General features: G+C 50.1%; 1 protein-coding gene across 3 annotated transcripts in view; it reads left to right on the forward strand.

The window, feature by feature from the left end:
* Positions 1-16,704, forward strand: part of SH3BP5 (SH3 domain binding protein 5) — a 74,650-nt gene that overhangs the window by 41,133 nt on the left and 16,813 nt on the right. The gene's annotated exons all lie outside the window — the stretch shown is intronic.

Here is a 16,704-nt window from a genome sequence, read left to right on the forward strand (position 1 = left end):
ATCAGGGTGGTGGTTGCTGAAGGCTGGGGCGGCTGGGGCAATTTCTTAAAAAAAGACAACAGTGAAGTTTGCCACATTGGTTGACTCTTCCTTTCATGAACAATTTCTCTGCAGCATGTGATGTTATTTGATAGCATTTTACCCACAGTAGAACTTCTTTCAAAATGGAGTTGATTTCTCTCAAACCCTGCCGCTGTTTTATCAACTAAGTTTATGAAATATTCCAAATCCTTTGTCGTCATATGCGCCATGTTCCTAGCATCTGCACCAGGAGTAGATGCCATCTCAAGAAACCGCTTTCTTTGCTCATCCCTAAGAAGCAGCTCCTCACTGGTTCAAGTTTGATCATGAGATTGTAGCAATGCAGTATAATAAAAATGAAAACGTTTGAAATATGGAGAATTACCAAAATGTGACAGAGTCATGGAGTGAACAGATGCTGTGGAAAAATGGCGCCGGTAGACTTGCTTGTTGCAGGGTTGGCACAAACCTTCAATTTGTAAAAAACGCAGTATCTTTGAAGTGCAGTGAAGTGCAGCGCCGTAGAATGAGGTCTGCCCGAGTACACGTCCTTTGGGCTCTGTTTTCTCTGGAGAACCCTGACCCGTACAGCATGTCTGTGTCCAGTCCGGCCCAGATCTAAGTGCAGCGCACAGGGCTTTTCCGTCTGGCCTGGGGCTCGTTCTCTAGCCCCTGTGTGTTCTGCACTGAGCCACCTGCGCCCCCTCCTTCGCCCCACCACCACCCCCAGGTGCTGGGTACATGCTATTGCTGTGCTATTGCTTCTGGATACGTCATGGAGTGTTTTGCATTGTTGCGCATTCTGTTCTCTGCCTGCAGTGTTTCCCTCCCCACCCTGACTAGCTCTGGGATGTTCAGAATGACAGCCATTGGCCACATGGGGCTACTTAGAGACCAAGTCCTAAAATCGATAAAATTAAAAGTTCAATTCTTCCGTCTCCCTAGCCACAGCTTCAAGTGCCCAGTAGCCACACGTGTCTGATGGCTACTGTTTTGGGACGGCGCACAGAGAGAACATTTCTGTCATTGCAGGGAGTTCTCTTGGGCAGGGCTACTTGGCTCTTACCTTCGCCTGGTTAAAGTGAGGGCATGGGGCCGTGTAACTCCTGCACTTGCCCCGCAGTCCCCCCACCTCACTGAGCTTTCCTTCAGCTTTGCTTCTGGGAGAATTTGATGAAAGCTATGGACGTTATCCTCTGAAAACCTGGGCATGTGGGTGCATAAATCATAAACACAATCCGAAGATATTCTTCAGCTTCCCTTCAAGGTCACCCGTGTCCTGTGGGTTAATAACTATGAGCGAATAATGCTCGTACTGCTTGCTTATGGAACAGCTGACGCTTCTGTACGGCCTACTATGTGCCTGGTCTGAGCACTTTGCATGCGTTAGCTCGCTCCTCAGAGCAACCCCACAAGGTACCTTGCAGACATTGTCTGCATTTTGCCGATGAGGAAACTGAGGCACAGAGAATTAAAGTGCTTAGGGTCACCCAGCCAGTGAGTGGCCTGGCCAGGATTTGACCCAGGCTGTCCGCGTTCCAAGTCTGTGTTCCTCACCTCTACACCAAGGGCTAAGAACCCTGCCCTAGAAACCTGAGCTCCTTGAGGACAGAAATTGCTTCTTATCCTTTGCAGATCTTCATGGCGCACAGTGAAGGTGAAATGAATGCTTGATGGAAGGAGGGATGCTTGGGATTGAGTTACACAGGCTTAAGGCATGATCGTCTTGGCTCTGGGATGTTTGGATCCTTCAACTGGGTGTCTTATGCTTTTTCTTTCTTAGTTTTATTGGCCGCAATTTGTTCCTGACCCCTTACAGCTGGGAGAGGTCCCGAGTCCTCCGAGCAGCTTTGCTTGGCCATACGGGGTGGGAAGGGGAGGGGGTTTGCAGGAGTCCTGGCTCCCTTGGAGCACCCCTGCCATGCCAGTGGGTGCTGCCCTTGCCTCCCCGAGCTGGGCGCTGTCACAAGGCCGTCCCTGTCTTTTCCAGAGATCCCTAGGTGACTCGAGGTGGCGTGGGCTCCAGCGGCCCGACGGGTCACTCTTCCCGACAGCCTGCTCCTGCGGGGTCTGCTGGCCATGGCCTCGTGAACATCTTTGCCTTGTCTCGCAGCTGACCCCAGTTTTTCCATATACCGAGCTAAGCAGGGAGCCATGTTGTGCTAACTCTTATTTATTTGTGAAGCCCTCCTTCTCGTCTGTGTCCCCCTGACCTTGAATTCCTTGGGAGATCTTACTGCAGGTAAAAGTTAAGATTAAGCCAAGTCATGCTGCCCCAGAGACAGAAGATGGGCTGGAGGAGGGGGTTTGACATTTCAGTGAATCTGTTCTCTGGCTGTGCTTACATGGGCCTGGCAGTGAATAGTGCCAAGTGACCCAGGGAAGCCTGGAACTCAGAGAAGATGGCAAGGGGCAGCCAAGGTCTTTGGCTCCAGGAGGGCTTGGAATTGCCCCATTTCTAAGTGCACATTCTTCCCTGTCCTTGTGGTAGTGACTCCCAGATGTACAGAATGTGGTCGCCGTCTTCAGGGAGTTTGTAATCTCGTCGAGAAGACCAAGTGAAGAGCAAAATAATTCAAGAGCCGTGTCATCCATATGTTCAAATGTTGGGCAGGTTTCAAAGTGTTTTTCCACTATCTTATAATGTGGCAGACGGCTGAAATAAATATAGAAACTTGGTCCTGTGAATTCAGAGAGGGTAAAATTTCACCCGGGAATACATTTTCTGAAGACCCACTGGGACCTGGGTTATATATCTTTTAGCTTGGAGGAGACAAGGTAGAGTGGAAGGGGGCATTATTTAGGTCTTGAGAGAATGGCATTCACACCACACAATTTAGTGTCGACAGTAGACAGGTCATTGTTCAAGTGAGTTTTCACATCATGTAAATGGGCATTTCCAAGGACAGTTGTGCCCAGAGAGATATTAATCTGATTGTGTGAGCCACAGAAGGAAAAAAAAAATCACAGGGTGCATTAAAAGATTGACCACAAGGGAGTTGTTTGTAGCTTATCATTGGTACCCTAGCTTGGTACCTTAATTAAACACATATTTCTTAAACAACTGCAGTCGCGGGCCACTAGGCTAGGTTTTGGGAATTAAAAAAATTCAGTAACACAGCTCCTGCTCTTCTAAGGTTTCCTGGGTCACTGGTGATGCTGCTGTCGAGGTCATAGAAATTCCCTGCACTATGCAGAAAGGAGACGAGGTGGTTCCTGGCTCTTTTCTGCTGTCGCACTGACTCCAGGGGTCCTGGGTCTGGAGGACTGGCCAGGTGTCTCTCATCACATAGCATGTGGTGGTGGATCTGGTGTTGACCTGTCCTACTCTTTCCTCCCCTCCTTCATTTCCCTTCAGGGCCCCTCGGTGGGTTTCTCCCAGGCTTCCAGACCAAGAACAGAAAGCTCTGAGAACCTTTTTCCCAAGCATCCATTCTAGGTTGCTGAGTGAGTTAGTGTTAATGGAGGTCACCTCGTCTAGAATGAGTGTGTCTTCTGCCTGTGTTCACTCATGGGAGTGTGTGGGGTGCTGGCTGGTGGGAGACCAGTGCTGGCCGATAGAAGGAAGCTCTTCAATTGGGAACTTCTTTTTATGGATCCCAGCTGGGGGGGGGGACGGGGCCATCAACAGATGCTCCCATTTCTTTTATTTAGTGTCGCAGGGGTAGGAGGGATGTTAAGGACTTTGAACCCATTTATGTTAGTGGTTTTAGAAAGCAGCCTCCACATGGAGACAGGCGGAGCACAGCTAGCCTGTGCAAGTCTGGTTCGTGGCATGTGCAGCAGGCGGGCAGGTGGTGAGGAGGACGGGTGAAGCTCCGGCCAGCTCTGGAATCCAGAGTTCGCCTCCCTGTGGTGAGCTAACGGTCTCTCTCTCTCTCATAGGTTGTGCATGTCACCTTAGATTTGCTTCTGAATGTGATTTGAATTAGTTCTGAATGTGATTTGCAGGAGTTGGAGCCATTATTGTTTTGGGGACGGTGGGTATTTCCTGAACCAATCAACCGGAGACTGCTCATTAGTCTTCTTACCCATGTCAGCAGAGGGTGATCATGGCCCGCCTTGGCAAAATGGGCTGCAGGAGCCGGCGATGGGCAATATAACCTACGTGCCTGGGAGAGTGGCTTTGGGCGGGGATGTGTGTTCACCTCCATGCTAGTCTTTGTGAGTGGTAAGGTATAAACCACATTTCCTGCCCTCAAGAAGCTTTTGTTCTGCAAACTTCCGTGCGCCCCCCTGCTATTGGGCAGTTCAGATCAGTCTGAATGAGTTCTCCGTCACGTGCCGGGAACTTATCAATGGGAGTTGAGAAAAGGGGGGAAACCTGTAAGTCCTAGAAGAATAGGACTGTTTACTCCAAGGAGGAGGCTGAGGGATGACAAGAACTTTTTTTTTTGACCTATGAAGTGTCCTAGGAAAGAAGATCTGATTGTTTAACAAATGGGTCCAGCATGCTGTAGTGAAAAAAGAATTCACAGAAGATGGGGTATTTGAGATGGGTTTTAAGGGATGTGTAGGAGTTCCCTTAGTGGAGACAAGGAGGAAGGGTGTGTGTTGCTGGCGGAGGGAATGGGACATAAAAAAGCAAGGAGTGTTGAAGGAACAGTGAGGGGTTCGGCCTCACTGGGTGGGTGGGAAGTGAGAACCTGGGCCTTGGCCTGATTGTGTTGGGGGTGGGGAGAGTGTTAGGGAGTGATGTCATCAGATGTGCACTTCAGAAAGATTACCAGGTGTCCTAAATGCAATTGTGTGAAACTAAATCAGTACTAGGTGGAGTTTCAGTTGGCTCTGTGAGATTGGAAGCTAGGAGACGAGTTGGAAAGTTTGTAAAATAATCCGGGTAAGAACCGAAGCTGGAAACATCTGCCGAGGTTTCCTTAGGGCACATTTGTTCCTCGGTGCAGAACTGGGGGTGCTGGGGGGGTGCTTGGGCAGGGTTTGTCAAGCCTTTGGATGCTCTACAGAGAAAACCTCTTGGCCACAGGGCTCAGCAGAGTGGGTGTGCTGATGGCGTGGTGGAGATTGTTTACCGAACTGAGGGTGGCCCAGAGGGTCCTGTGATTTCTCATCCAGATCTAGGGAATCCGTTTTGTAAGCTTTACCACTGGAGAAGTGGAACAGTATGGGGCTCTCTGTGTGTGCTTTTCCTCCCCAGGTCACTGGAATCAGAGGGCTTGGGTTTGAGTCTGTCTGTCTAGCGTGTGACCTTGGACCAGTTCCTTAACCTCCATTTCTTTGGATGTAAAATGGGTACAATAATAACTTAACCCAGCAGGGCTGTAGGCTACAGTCCTGGGTGCGGGGGCACCTGGAACACCGTAGGATTTAATAAACACGCTTGCCCCAGTTCCTTTGTCCTTCCTCTCTCAGAGCGGTGGAAGTGGGGTGCAGGGAGGGGCAAGACTTAGCCAGGTCCCTGCAGTTGGATTTCAGCCCGCCTTGCAAGTGCTTTGTGGCAAGTGAGCATATGTATTTTTTCTTCTCTGTCTCTGCCAGAGACCGAGAAAGAGCTGAGGGCTTTAAGTCATAGCAGAAGAGACGCAGAACTTGTGGACAGCTGGAGTGGTTTGGCCACTCACTAATAGGGTGTTGGGACCCCCATGTTTTGATGCATCTCAAATATGGGCAGGGTGGGCTCTGAGAGCTCGGGCGCCCTTGCAGTCTTGGAGACCTGTTCTTGCTTAGACAACATGCTGACTTTTAACTTTCCCTCCTCGGCAATCTCACTGGTATTTCTTTGGTTTGACTTATTATTTCGCTTAAATTTTGCCTTTAGTGAGGACAACTTTTGACAGATACCTTTGGTTTCTCCATGCTTTCAGTGAGTAGTGTTTTCTTGAGTTTTGTGATTATGTGGCAGGTAAATAGGTCTTCAAAAAACATTTCTTGACCACTTTATATGATGGAATATTGCAAGTATATAGCAAGGCAGAGAGAATAATCAGCGACCTCTCTGTACCCATCACCGGCATCAGCAACCAACGTCTTGCCAATCACATCTTCTCTCCTCTCCGGTGTTCTTATTTTAAAACTATTCAGATATCGTATAACTTCAACCATAAATACGTATTTTCTCTCTCATAGATAAAAACCTCTAAGAGGTTTTTTCATACCTGAGAAAATTAAAGTTCTTGTAATATCCTCCAGTACCCAGTCCTTCTTCAGATTTGCCCAGCTGTATTAAAAATGTGTTTCTTACTATTGGTTTAAAGCAGTTGACCTGACACAGCCGTTGTATGTTGACTTGACAGTGTGGGCTTCCCCTTTGCCCTTGCATTATGCTCTTGCCCAACCCAGGGACATGGTTTTGAGTTTACAGAAAGAACTCTGATAGACAAAGAGCAAAATGATAGCTGACTGAGAAGCGCCTCAAGAAGCAATTTTATTAACTTCATATTTTGGAAGGTTTGCAAACATACACAATAAAAATGCTGATGGCAGAAGCGAAATAGCTCAGTGGTTAACTTGTCTGCTGACTGTTTGCACCTGTTGAAGCCAGACACCACGTTACGGAATGACCTTGTGAGCCCTGCTGTAATTATGTATCCTCAGTGCTGAAAGCAAGGCTCCCTGGGAGTTAGCAGAGGCCTTGGCGTTCCAGTCTGAGAAGTCTAATGACTTGTTCAAGGTTGTAGACCCAAGACAACGGCCATGGTGGGTGCTAGGAATAGACCCTGTTGCTCCCCGTTCTCCGGACGTAGTGCGCTGCTTCGTTGTGGCCCAGCTGTGCTGTGCAATCAGCTCCAGGCTGTGCAGGGCTCCAGAGGGTTTCTTTTGTTGGCACTGTGGTCTGTTAAGAGCTGGGGTCCCCAGGGGTTGGAGAGCTGCAAGGGTGGACCCGGTTGCGTACCTGGTGTTGGAGGCGCATCTCTGGGCAGAGCGGCCCCTGGAGTTGCTGGTGACTCTGCGCACGGTTGCTGGTAGAGAGGGCGGTGCCCACAGGGGCAGAGCGCAGCGCGAGGGCGAGGGCCGGCCACCGGGTCCTCCCCTGGAGGGGAAGGCAAGAAGTCGGGGATCAGAGCTTTGCTCCAGGGGCGCCTCATGGCTGCTGGCCTTTGACTCCCCGGCTGTGGCCGAGGGGAGGGAGATGCTGTCCCCGGTTCGGGCATCCCGGTTCCTCCGCCCACCTCTCGGCTTCCTCATCCTCCCCACAGGAAACAGCGGCTCCTGACTGACGCAAAGAACTGTCGAGAGAGGGGCGCCTGGGTGGCTCAGTCGGTTAAGCGTCTGCCTTCAGCTCAGGTCATGATCCCGGGGTCCTGGGATCGAGCCCCACATCGGGCTCCCTGCTCAGTGGGAAGCCTGCTTCTCCCTCACCTACTCCCCCTGCTTGTGTTCCCTCTCTCGCTGTCTCTCTGTCAAATAAATCTTAAAAAAAACCAAAAAAAACCTGTCAATACGGCGTCTGTGGATTCCCCCCAGGTGCGCTCTTCTGGCCCCCTCGCCTCCCCACCGCCCTGCAGGGTGAAGCAGCACTCTCCACCCGTTCAAGATGCAGGGCGGTGATCAGGCCCTGTGTCGTGGCCTGTTGTGGCCCGGGTCCACCTTGTGTTTCCCTGGAAAGAATGCAGTGGCTTCCGTGGTTGTTGTGTGTGTGTCTCTGGCCTTCAGACTGGGCGATGCTGATGCTTTGTGTGTGTCCTGGGAATGACAGTGGGCGGTGGGTGGGGGGGTGGGGAGGCAGAGAGGGAGATACATTTGGATGGACTTGCAGAGAGGAAGGTCGAACCATGCTGAATTTGAGGAAACCCTCCACAGCAGAGGAACTCTGCATTTGCACATGTTCGAAGAATTTAAGAGATGGGGTATGTGACTTATGCCCTTGAGTGGGCCATCTTACTTGTTAGGCTCTTGAATTTTCTTGCATGAAAGAAAACAATTGGTTTACGTTGCTTCCATCTCCTTGGGCCTGAAGACTCGGTGACTTGATTCTGTGGAGCAGGGATCCAGTGTGGTGGTGGCGCCTGGGATCTGTTGGGTCACGCGGGCCGACATTGGGCATTGCTGCTATCCCTTGCCTCAGGCTCTGCCTCGAGCTCAGCCCCAAACTCCTGCCAGCTGGTCGTTCTGTAGCCAGCAGATGCTGCGCCCAGCCAGCGTGTGTGTGTGAGAACAAGAGGAAGCCCAAGGAGGAAGTGGGTGTCATCCTTCTAGCTGGGGTGGGTGGGGAAGGCTGGACACCTGTCGCGTCCCTGCAGCAACAGAAAGGATTTGATTTGGGGGCCTGCCAGGGTGTGCCGTGCATGGCTGACAGGCCACGTAAGCCACTGATAGTTGAATGGGGTAGGAGTGTGTGGAGGGATTAGAAACCTGCACTCGGGGACAGGCTCTGACATGCTGATTTGGACTAAGTAGCCCCTGGTGCCCTGGGGAGGTACAAGGCCTGTGCCTTTCTCCTGCCAGAAGCTTTTGGCCGAACTGGGGAGATTTGGTAGGGCGACAAATGTGCCAACCTAAAGCAGGAGGACAAGTGGCCCATAAGTGCATCGGGACGCCCTTGGGTCTGATGCGGATGTGTATGCTTGCGTCCAGAGGTGAGTTGCAGGCTGATGCCTGGCACGGAAGACAAGCCAAGGTGGACTCCATCCTGGATGAACCTCCCCAAAGCCCCCGGCTGAAACCCTGGAGTTAGACCCCACCCTGGTCAGTGTGAGGCCCTGGATGACCATGGGGAGGGGGAGATGGTCCTGCCAGAAAGAGGGTCCCAGCACCCTATTGGGTGTCTGGGCCTTCCTCACATCCAAGGTCTTGCCACAGTGTATCTTCCAGGTTCCTTTATGATAGGTTTTTAAATGTATGACTATTAATCATCTAAGGCAGGAATGCAGATGCTATTTTAATGAGCACAGCAAGTTCAAGACTATGGATGGTAGCTGAGATCTTCTGTTGCCCTTCATTTCAGGGTTGCACGGTATCTAGGCCAGTGCCGTCCGGTAGGACTCTCCGTGACGTTGGAAACATTCTGTATCTGCACTGTCCAGTACGGGAGCCACGAGCCACATGTGGCCACGGAGCACTTGAAATGTGGCTAAGGTGACTGAGAAACGGACCATTTATTGCATTGAAATGAATGTAAATGTAAATAAACACATGTGGCTAGTGCCTCCCATATTAGACAGTGCAGTTCTAGAAAACCCTGAGTGGGTAATTGCAAACGATAACGTTTGTTTTCTTTTTTACTTTGTATTATAGAAGCTTTCAAATACAAAGCTAGAGTGAATAATGTAACAGAGCCCTGTATATTCTTCGTCTAGCTTCTACGGTGATTAAGCCTTGGCCAATCTTACCCTCCCCCCCCCCCAAGCTCTCCCCTCTGGCTATGTTGTTTTGAACATAGATAATAGCTTTTTAATTTTATATTTTTAAACAGCTCATATTTAACCTCAGGACAGAGCTTGATCTGATCTTGATTCTTCTAATCCCGTGAGGCTCCTTTGACCCCGGGATCTCTTCAAGAGCTTTGCGGCCTGTCCTCTGAAACAGCTGCGGGCCCTATGTTCTGTCTCCGAACCACTCACAGTCTTCTCATGATTTTCAGATACACATCATGGACCTTTTATTTAATTTAGAATCTATATCATTTATTCTATCCTGTATTATGCAGCTTACTGTTAACTGATAATGGCTCATCCTGTACATGGTACTAGTTGGGACTGAATGAAAATTGTCCCATACGCTGAGCAGATTTTTAGCTGCGTACAGAATTGCTCCAGGAAAATTGAGTTTGAGAGAAATAATGAAAAGCTCCATGGAACAAGCTGTAATTAGTAAAGTGTGATATGGATGAAACTGTTCAGTGAATCAAATCTATTGAAGTAGAAAAGAACAGATTCTAATAAAAATAACTTTGACTAAAGAAAAATGAAAAAAAATTAGAAACGCTGGAGATGAAAAATGATCAAGGAACTGAATGGGCCTAATGGAATTTTCTCTAGAAAATGCTTTCAAATGAAAATGTATCTACTCTGGGGTAATTCTGATTAAAATGTTTGTATCCAAAACATTCTTGGGAGCCAAACGGCCTCGTCAAAATGGCTGGCTCCTATCTCTGGCCACCCTTCGGTTAACCTCAGAAGTTTGAAGGGGATGTGGAAGGATTGGAAGGGTTCAGTATTGAGAGGCTCAGTCTGTCTGGCGGCGGCTGATGATTGGATTGCCCAGAATACACGCAAAAAACTAGAGCTTGAATCACACAGAGAATGGATGTCCCTGTCTGTTGTCCCCTTTGATGTTCATCCCGGACATGCCTCCCTCATTGAGGCCAGAGGGGGGTTTGAGCGTGCCTCAAAGGTTTTGGTTTCCTCAGATGGCCCAGAGAGGAGTCTGGGACTTTTCTTCATGAGCTTCTGGCTGGAAGATGCATTCTTTCCAGCAGCACAGACAACATTCACTATAAAGAGGCAAGGACAAAGTTGTATCCAGTTTACAAAGAGAAAAGCGAAAAAGCAAGGACAGAGGGTCCCCTGCCAACAGTTGCTCAGTGCGGCGACTGTGTCCTGATGCCTGTGGGCTTTGGGGCCAGCCCAGCCCGAGCATTGACCCAGCAGGAGAAGCTGGGCCTCCTTTTCCTCGGTGCCCTGCGGCCCCATGTTCGAGGAAGGGTTGTCGCCGACCTCCTGCTCTGGGCAGCCTCTGCTTCCCCCCAGGCAGGCGTCTTTCCCACCGTCTTTAGAAAAAAGTGGGGCACCCCAAAGTCTTCCTTTTCATGTACGAGCATCCAGGGGTTCTGGAAGACCCGGTTGCTCTGTAATTGCTTCCACTCCCAGGAGGGCCTGCACCTGGAATGGGTGTGTGATTTTGACAGATGCTTCCCTGTGTCTCTTCCATCCTCCTCGCTCCTCTGTGAGGGGGACCCAAGTTGTTCCCAAGAGCAGATAAGGAAGCAGTGTTGGGCCGTAGGAGAAGTTGAGCTCGGAAGCATCCAGGATCAGCTTGGGGACCCTGCTGTCCGCACGCTGGCTCCTCACTGTGAGCGCACTGCTGGGACAGCGGTGGCCGGCTCCTTGCATGCGCTCTGCGAGGAGCCCCGTGCTGTCCTTGTGGTTGACCTCTTTTCTCCCTGCACGCCCCCTGCCTATTTGGATCTGTGTAGCAGTGGCCAGCGTGGCCTTGATTCGGGTGCAGGGGTAAGAGCGAACTTAGCTTGACCTCTTTGTGAGGAATTTGTAGCCCCAGCAGGTGGTATTTAATAGAAATCGACAACGAAGGCTCGACTTTGAGCCTCGACCTCACCTTTGTTAACTGTGTGATCTGGGGCAATTTCTTTAACCTCTCTGAGTGTTGGTCTCCTTTATAAAGTAGGGATGATAATTGGACTGAGCTCATAGCGGAATTTTGAGATTGAAATGAGGCACTGTACTCAGAACACCTCTCAGATGTTATCTGACTCCGGATAAATGCTCAAACAGTAACTGCCATCATTACTGTCTTATAACCATCTGTCTCCATCCTTTGGGGTTTGCTAGTACCCAGGTACAAGACTGGTCTCATAGTGGGGCTGTTCTCCGTAACCTGGAGCCGCCCCCAGCTGGAGCATGGCTTTGGGGAGCCATGTGTGACAAGACTCCTTTCCAGTTTCCTTAGCTGCCTAGCTGGTACGTCAGTGCCCCCCTGCATGAGCCGCAGGTGGGAGGCAGCAGTCCCCCACACACTTTGAATTCTTATCTCGTCTTTGGCCCCCCGAGCAGCTCTTCTTGCTGTGTATTAGTTACAAGTGGATTGTCCAATCGTCCAATGCTTATGTCCTTGCCAAAGTTATGCAGGTTGGAGGTAGAGTGGTGGTGAGTGATGGAGAGATACCATCCAGTTTCCATGGGTCAAGGGTAGACTGAAGCCTCGTATTAGAGGTAGAGCAGAAATAGCCACGTTTAGGGGTCAGCGGCTCTGGTTTCCTGGCTGTGGCCAGGCACTAAATAGCTGTGTGACATTCAGCAAGTTGTCTTGCGTTTCTGAGTCACCTTTTGAAAAATGAAGGCCTTGAACTGGTTGGTCTGGAAAGTTCCTTCTACCCCGACCCTTTGTTGCAACCAGTGCAAATGTCCAGATACTCTTCCTTCCTGAGCCCAAACATGGGTGGGCCGGAAGTCTAGTGGACAGCCGGGACTGCAGCCTCTCCCTTCTCCTGGCGGACCTCTCCACTCCATTCCCCCCTCCCCTCATTGGTGACACCGTGGAACACTCACACGTGTGAGGCCCTCATAGTCACAGCTGGCCGCAGGCCAGTCTAATGAAAGTCACTTAGCAAATTCATTCATGAACAGCCTTTTAAAATTCTTTCCGGAGAGCTGTTTCCATGAAAGTCATTAGTATCCATGAGTCATGAAGATGTTCGAAGTTTTCCTGTGTTGCATCTTAGAGCTAAAACCCAGCTCCCCCAACATTTACCTCGTCAGTACTCTTCTAAGCAGACCCTCAGCCCTTCAGTTTGCTAACTGGGTTTCTCTGTCTGATTTGTGCACACCGGGAGTAATATATTAATACTAGGGCTTGGGTCGTTTTTTAGAGTTTGAAGGTAAAACTTGTTGGCATTGGTTGTGCCCAAGATTTCTGGGTATCCTCCTTCATACACCAGTGAGAACCAGCTAGCCAGCCCCTGTTGGAATTGCTAAGTCAGCTTCTGATTTTGGGGTCTTGTGTCCCATTATGACACTGGGAAGCAATCTCGGAGTTAACCCTCCCCAGGTAGATGTGTGTGTAAACTCACGGATGCCTCCTGTCTTTCCATGACCTAGCCTGGTGCCGACACCCTCTCTTTTGCCGGGTCTTCCCTGGGAAAACTTTGACGAATCATTCTCTCTTCCCTACGGTCCCACAGCACTTTACACCTCTGTTGCTGTCGGAATCTATCTTGTATCGAATGTGTCTATTCTCCCGACTGAATTGGAACCCCTAATATTGGGGTGGGCCCCTCCTCTCCAGAGATTAGTCTCCAGGAGGTTCCTGGAGCAAGGGTATGATAGAATGCTCCCTCCCGTTGTGTGTACACCAGCCTGGTCCTTCCTTGTGAAGGACCAGGTTTTAGAAAATGTTTGATGAAATGCCTTACGAAGAGGCCATGAGCTCTGGGATTATTTAGGAATCTCCAAAAGGTTGGTTCCTCAGGTTTATTAGTAGTAAAACGGGCTGGGAGCAGCCAGAAAGAAGTTGAATTGAGATTCAGGGTGCCTGAGTGGCTCAGTTGTTGGGTGTCTGCCTTCGGCTTGGGTCATGATCCCGGGGTCCTGGGATTGGGCCCCTCGTCGGGCTCCCTGCTCAGCGGGAGGCCTGCTTCCCCCTCCCACTTCCCCTGCTTGTGTTCCCTTTCCTGCTCTCTCTCTCTCTCTGTCAAATAAATAAATAAAATCTTAAAAAAAAAAAAAAGAAAAGAAAAGAAAAAGAAGTTGAGGGAGATTCGACCAGTCTATGCTAGTTGCCGTAGTCACTTTGGTCAGGTTTGTAGAATAGTTCAGCTGTAGAGAGGGGAAGATGTATTATCATTTAGGTTTAGATTTGGCTGAATTTAACAGAAAACTGGCTTAAACGTGAGCCTTTATTTTTTCTGTCATTTAAAAATTCCTGAGGTAGACAATCCTAACTTACTTTTCCTCTATCCTTAGGAGGGTTGCCTCATGACCCAAAATGGCTGTTGAAGCACCAGACATTGTGTTAATATCACAAATGGAAATACAAAGCAGTCCTCTTGGAAGGCTCACTCAATGTCCATTTATATCTCATTAGCTGGAAGTTAGAAGGGCACTAGCTATCTTCACAGCTGGGAAGTAGGGATTGTAGCTGGCACATTGCCTCACCCTGGGACATACAGGCTCTCTTCCCAGGAAAGATGAAGTGAAGAGCCCCCCAGTACTTACTTGAATGAATGAGTAGGTGGGCAAGTGATGGAGAGATGCCATCCGGTTTCTGTGGGTCAAAGGTTGACCGAAGCCTCATATTAGATCTTTGATATGACAAGGCAGGGACGTTTCTGATACTACCGTACAGGAGCGAAGGAGCCTCGTGGAAAATTCAGACACTCAACAGACCTGACAGAGAGCATGTTCTTCTAAAGGCCCCTTCAGATGGGACTCCTTTACCCCCGTCTTTTTTTTTTTTTTTTAAAGATTTTATTTATTTATTTGAGAGAGAGAATGAGAGACAGCACAAGAGGGAAGAGGGTCAGAGGGAGAAGCAGACTCCCTGCCGAGCAGGGCGCCCGATGTGGAACTCGATCCCGGGACTCCAGGATCATGACCTGAGCCGAAGGCAGTCGCTTAACCAACTGAGCCACCCAGGTGCCCTATCCCCGTCTTTGTAGAGATCTCTGGCTCCCTTATATGAACTCATCAGACGGAGATAGCAGGCGAAGAGGTGCTGGGTCTGTGGTAGAGCAACCACATCTCAGCTCTTTCTTTCCTTTGAAGAAAGAAAAGCTTCCTAATTCAAGCGGGGAGACCTGGGGGTAGAGAGTTTACCCTTAAATGTTGCTGAATTGAAATACTAAGATTTTTCTAAAAAACACAAATACACATCCCACCTTGGGAAATGTTAGAATCCTGTGGGATTAATTGTTTATTGTCTTCTGGTGTCGGTTCGAAGCTGGTAGGTGGTCTGTGGGGCAGGTGGGGGGCAGCTTAGAAGCGACAGGTGTCCGTGCTGCCCCACTTGCCCGGGGAGTGCAGCTAGGCAGGCGGAGGGCGCCACCCGGGCTGTTCTCTTACGGGACATCCACAGGCTGGCCTGGAGGCCCGGGGGCTGGAGCGGCGTGTCGTGCTGTCTTGTTGCTGTGCGGTGGGTTGGCAGTTCTGCAGGGCCGGGCCCCGTGTCGCGGAGACGCACTTGCATGGCCATGTGGCCCGGGGCCACAGAGCAGTCTGCTGCAGGCAGGCAGGCCCTTGGGCTGCTGGTTGAAGCATTAGCCTGGTGTCATTCAGCCCCCACTCTTGATTCCTTTCGAAACTTTTTTTTTTTTGATGGCAATATGCATATTTTTATTTTTTATTTTATTCTATTTTTATTTTTAATTCTAGTGTAGTTAACCTACAGTGTTATTTTAGTTTCAGGTGTACAATATAAAGATTCAACAATTCCATGCATTACTCAGTCTTCATCGTCTATCTTTTGGAACTTTGATCCCCGTCTTTGTCAAGGTCTCCCGCAGATACTGCGGTTTGCGAGGCTGCTTCCTCCTGGCCCCCCACTAGCCCTGCATTTTTCAGGTCATCTTGTCCTTCAGTCCTCCGTTCCGGATCATCCTCTTTTCAGAAGTAGCCCTGGATTCCCTCTCCTGGAAATAATTTGTCCTGCACATCCTCCTACTGTCCGTATCTCCCTCCCTCTTACAGCGCTCTGGGGCACAGCTCTGTGGGACAGACTTTGGATGTCCTCTCCATGCCTGTGTCTGTTCCCTGAGCAGATCGTCCTCCCCGAGGGTAGGACACAGCATGTGTCTGCTGTTCAGAGTGGCACCCCTGCTGTTCCGAGTCTGTTTTGTTCCCCTTCACCGTCTTTGTCTTGTGGTTCTCCAGGACTTCCTGTAAGTCATGTGAGACTCACTTGGGCTGGATGGGGCCCCTGTTGTTCCCCTCTCTCCTGAGTCCCGGGGGCTACCCCGTGGATGTCCCCGGGGCTTGTGTAACTGCTCTGGTTGACCGAGGGTGGGTGGGTGGGACACTGCAGCGGGCCAGCGCTGTGCTCCGCTGGGAAGTTCAGAGTGGGGGCCGGAGGGTTTTGATGCGAATTCCTGATGCAATCTCATGGGCCACTCTTGGGGGAGATGTGTTTACTGTCCAAAAGAAGTAGAATGTGAGCCAGCTATGTCATTTTAAATTTTCTGGTAGTTACAGTTTAAAAAACAAACAAACAAACAAAACACAGGTGAAATTCATTTTAGTAAGATGGGTCTCTTTAACCAAGTACATCCAAAATCCTATCATTTCCTCATGTAACGTTATGAAAATTGAGATTGTTAACAATTCTACTAAGTCTTTAAAATCTGGGGTGCTCTACGCTCAGTGGATTAAGGACATTTCCAGTGCTTGCTAGCCACTCGTGACTGGTGGCGGTCTAACGTATGGTCTGCTTTGATTTCTGTGCCTTCTCCCACTTGACGTTCCTCGAAAGCGGGGGCGGTGTCGTGACTGTTCACTCCTTCCCCATCGCCGTTGGTGAGTGTGGATTGGGCGACGGCCTGGCTGGCAGAGTGACAGCACGCTTAGTGGGACTTGCAGCACCTGGTATCCGGTCACAGCTCGGCTTCCCGCCAGCTCCGTGTGGCCTGGCTGAGTCCCTCGGGGCCACCTGTAGAACAGTCGTTGGACTGATCTCCGGGGGCCCTTCTGGTTCTGACATGTTTGCACTGAGCCATGGATCCAGGCAGGGATGGCACTGGGGACCGCTGTATCTGTCCACCATGGCCTCATTAGCAAATGAGAGCTCTGTGAAAGGCCACGGGTGGTCATACCTGTGGCTTGCCATCTCCAGCTCTGACCGAGAGCTGGTATATTTATCTGGGCTCTTGGGTCCTGGACTGTGAAAATCATCTACTCGCCTACCTGGCGCGTGTCCCCTTGTCCAGCATTTACAAGGCCCTGCAGGTACCAGGCCTGTTCCCACTTGGAAAGGCGGAGATGGAATAGGCAGTTCCCAGCCCTCAGGAAGCTCATCTTTTGGAGGGTGTGATGGGCCCAGAGGGGGCCCCTGTCATTTCCT

Source organism: Mirounga leonina, unplaced genomic scaffold, assembly GCF_011800145.1.
Source record: "Mirounga leonina isolate KUSES-001 unplaced genomic scaffold, KU_Mleo_1.0 Mir_115, whole genome shotgun sequence".
Lineage (NCBI taxonomy): Eukaryota > Metazoa > Chordata > Mammalia > Carnivora > Phocidae > Mirounga > Mirounga leonina.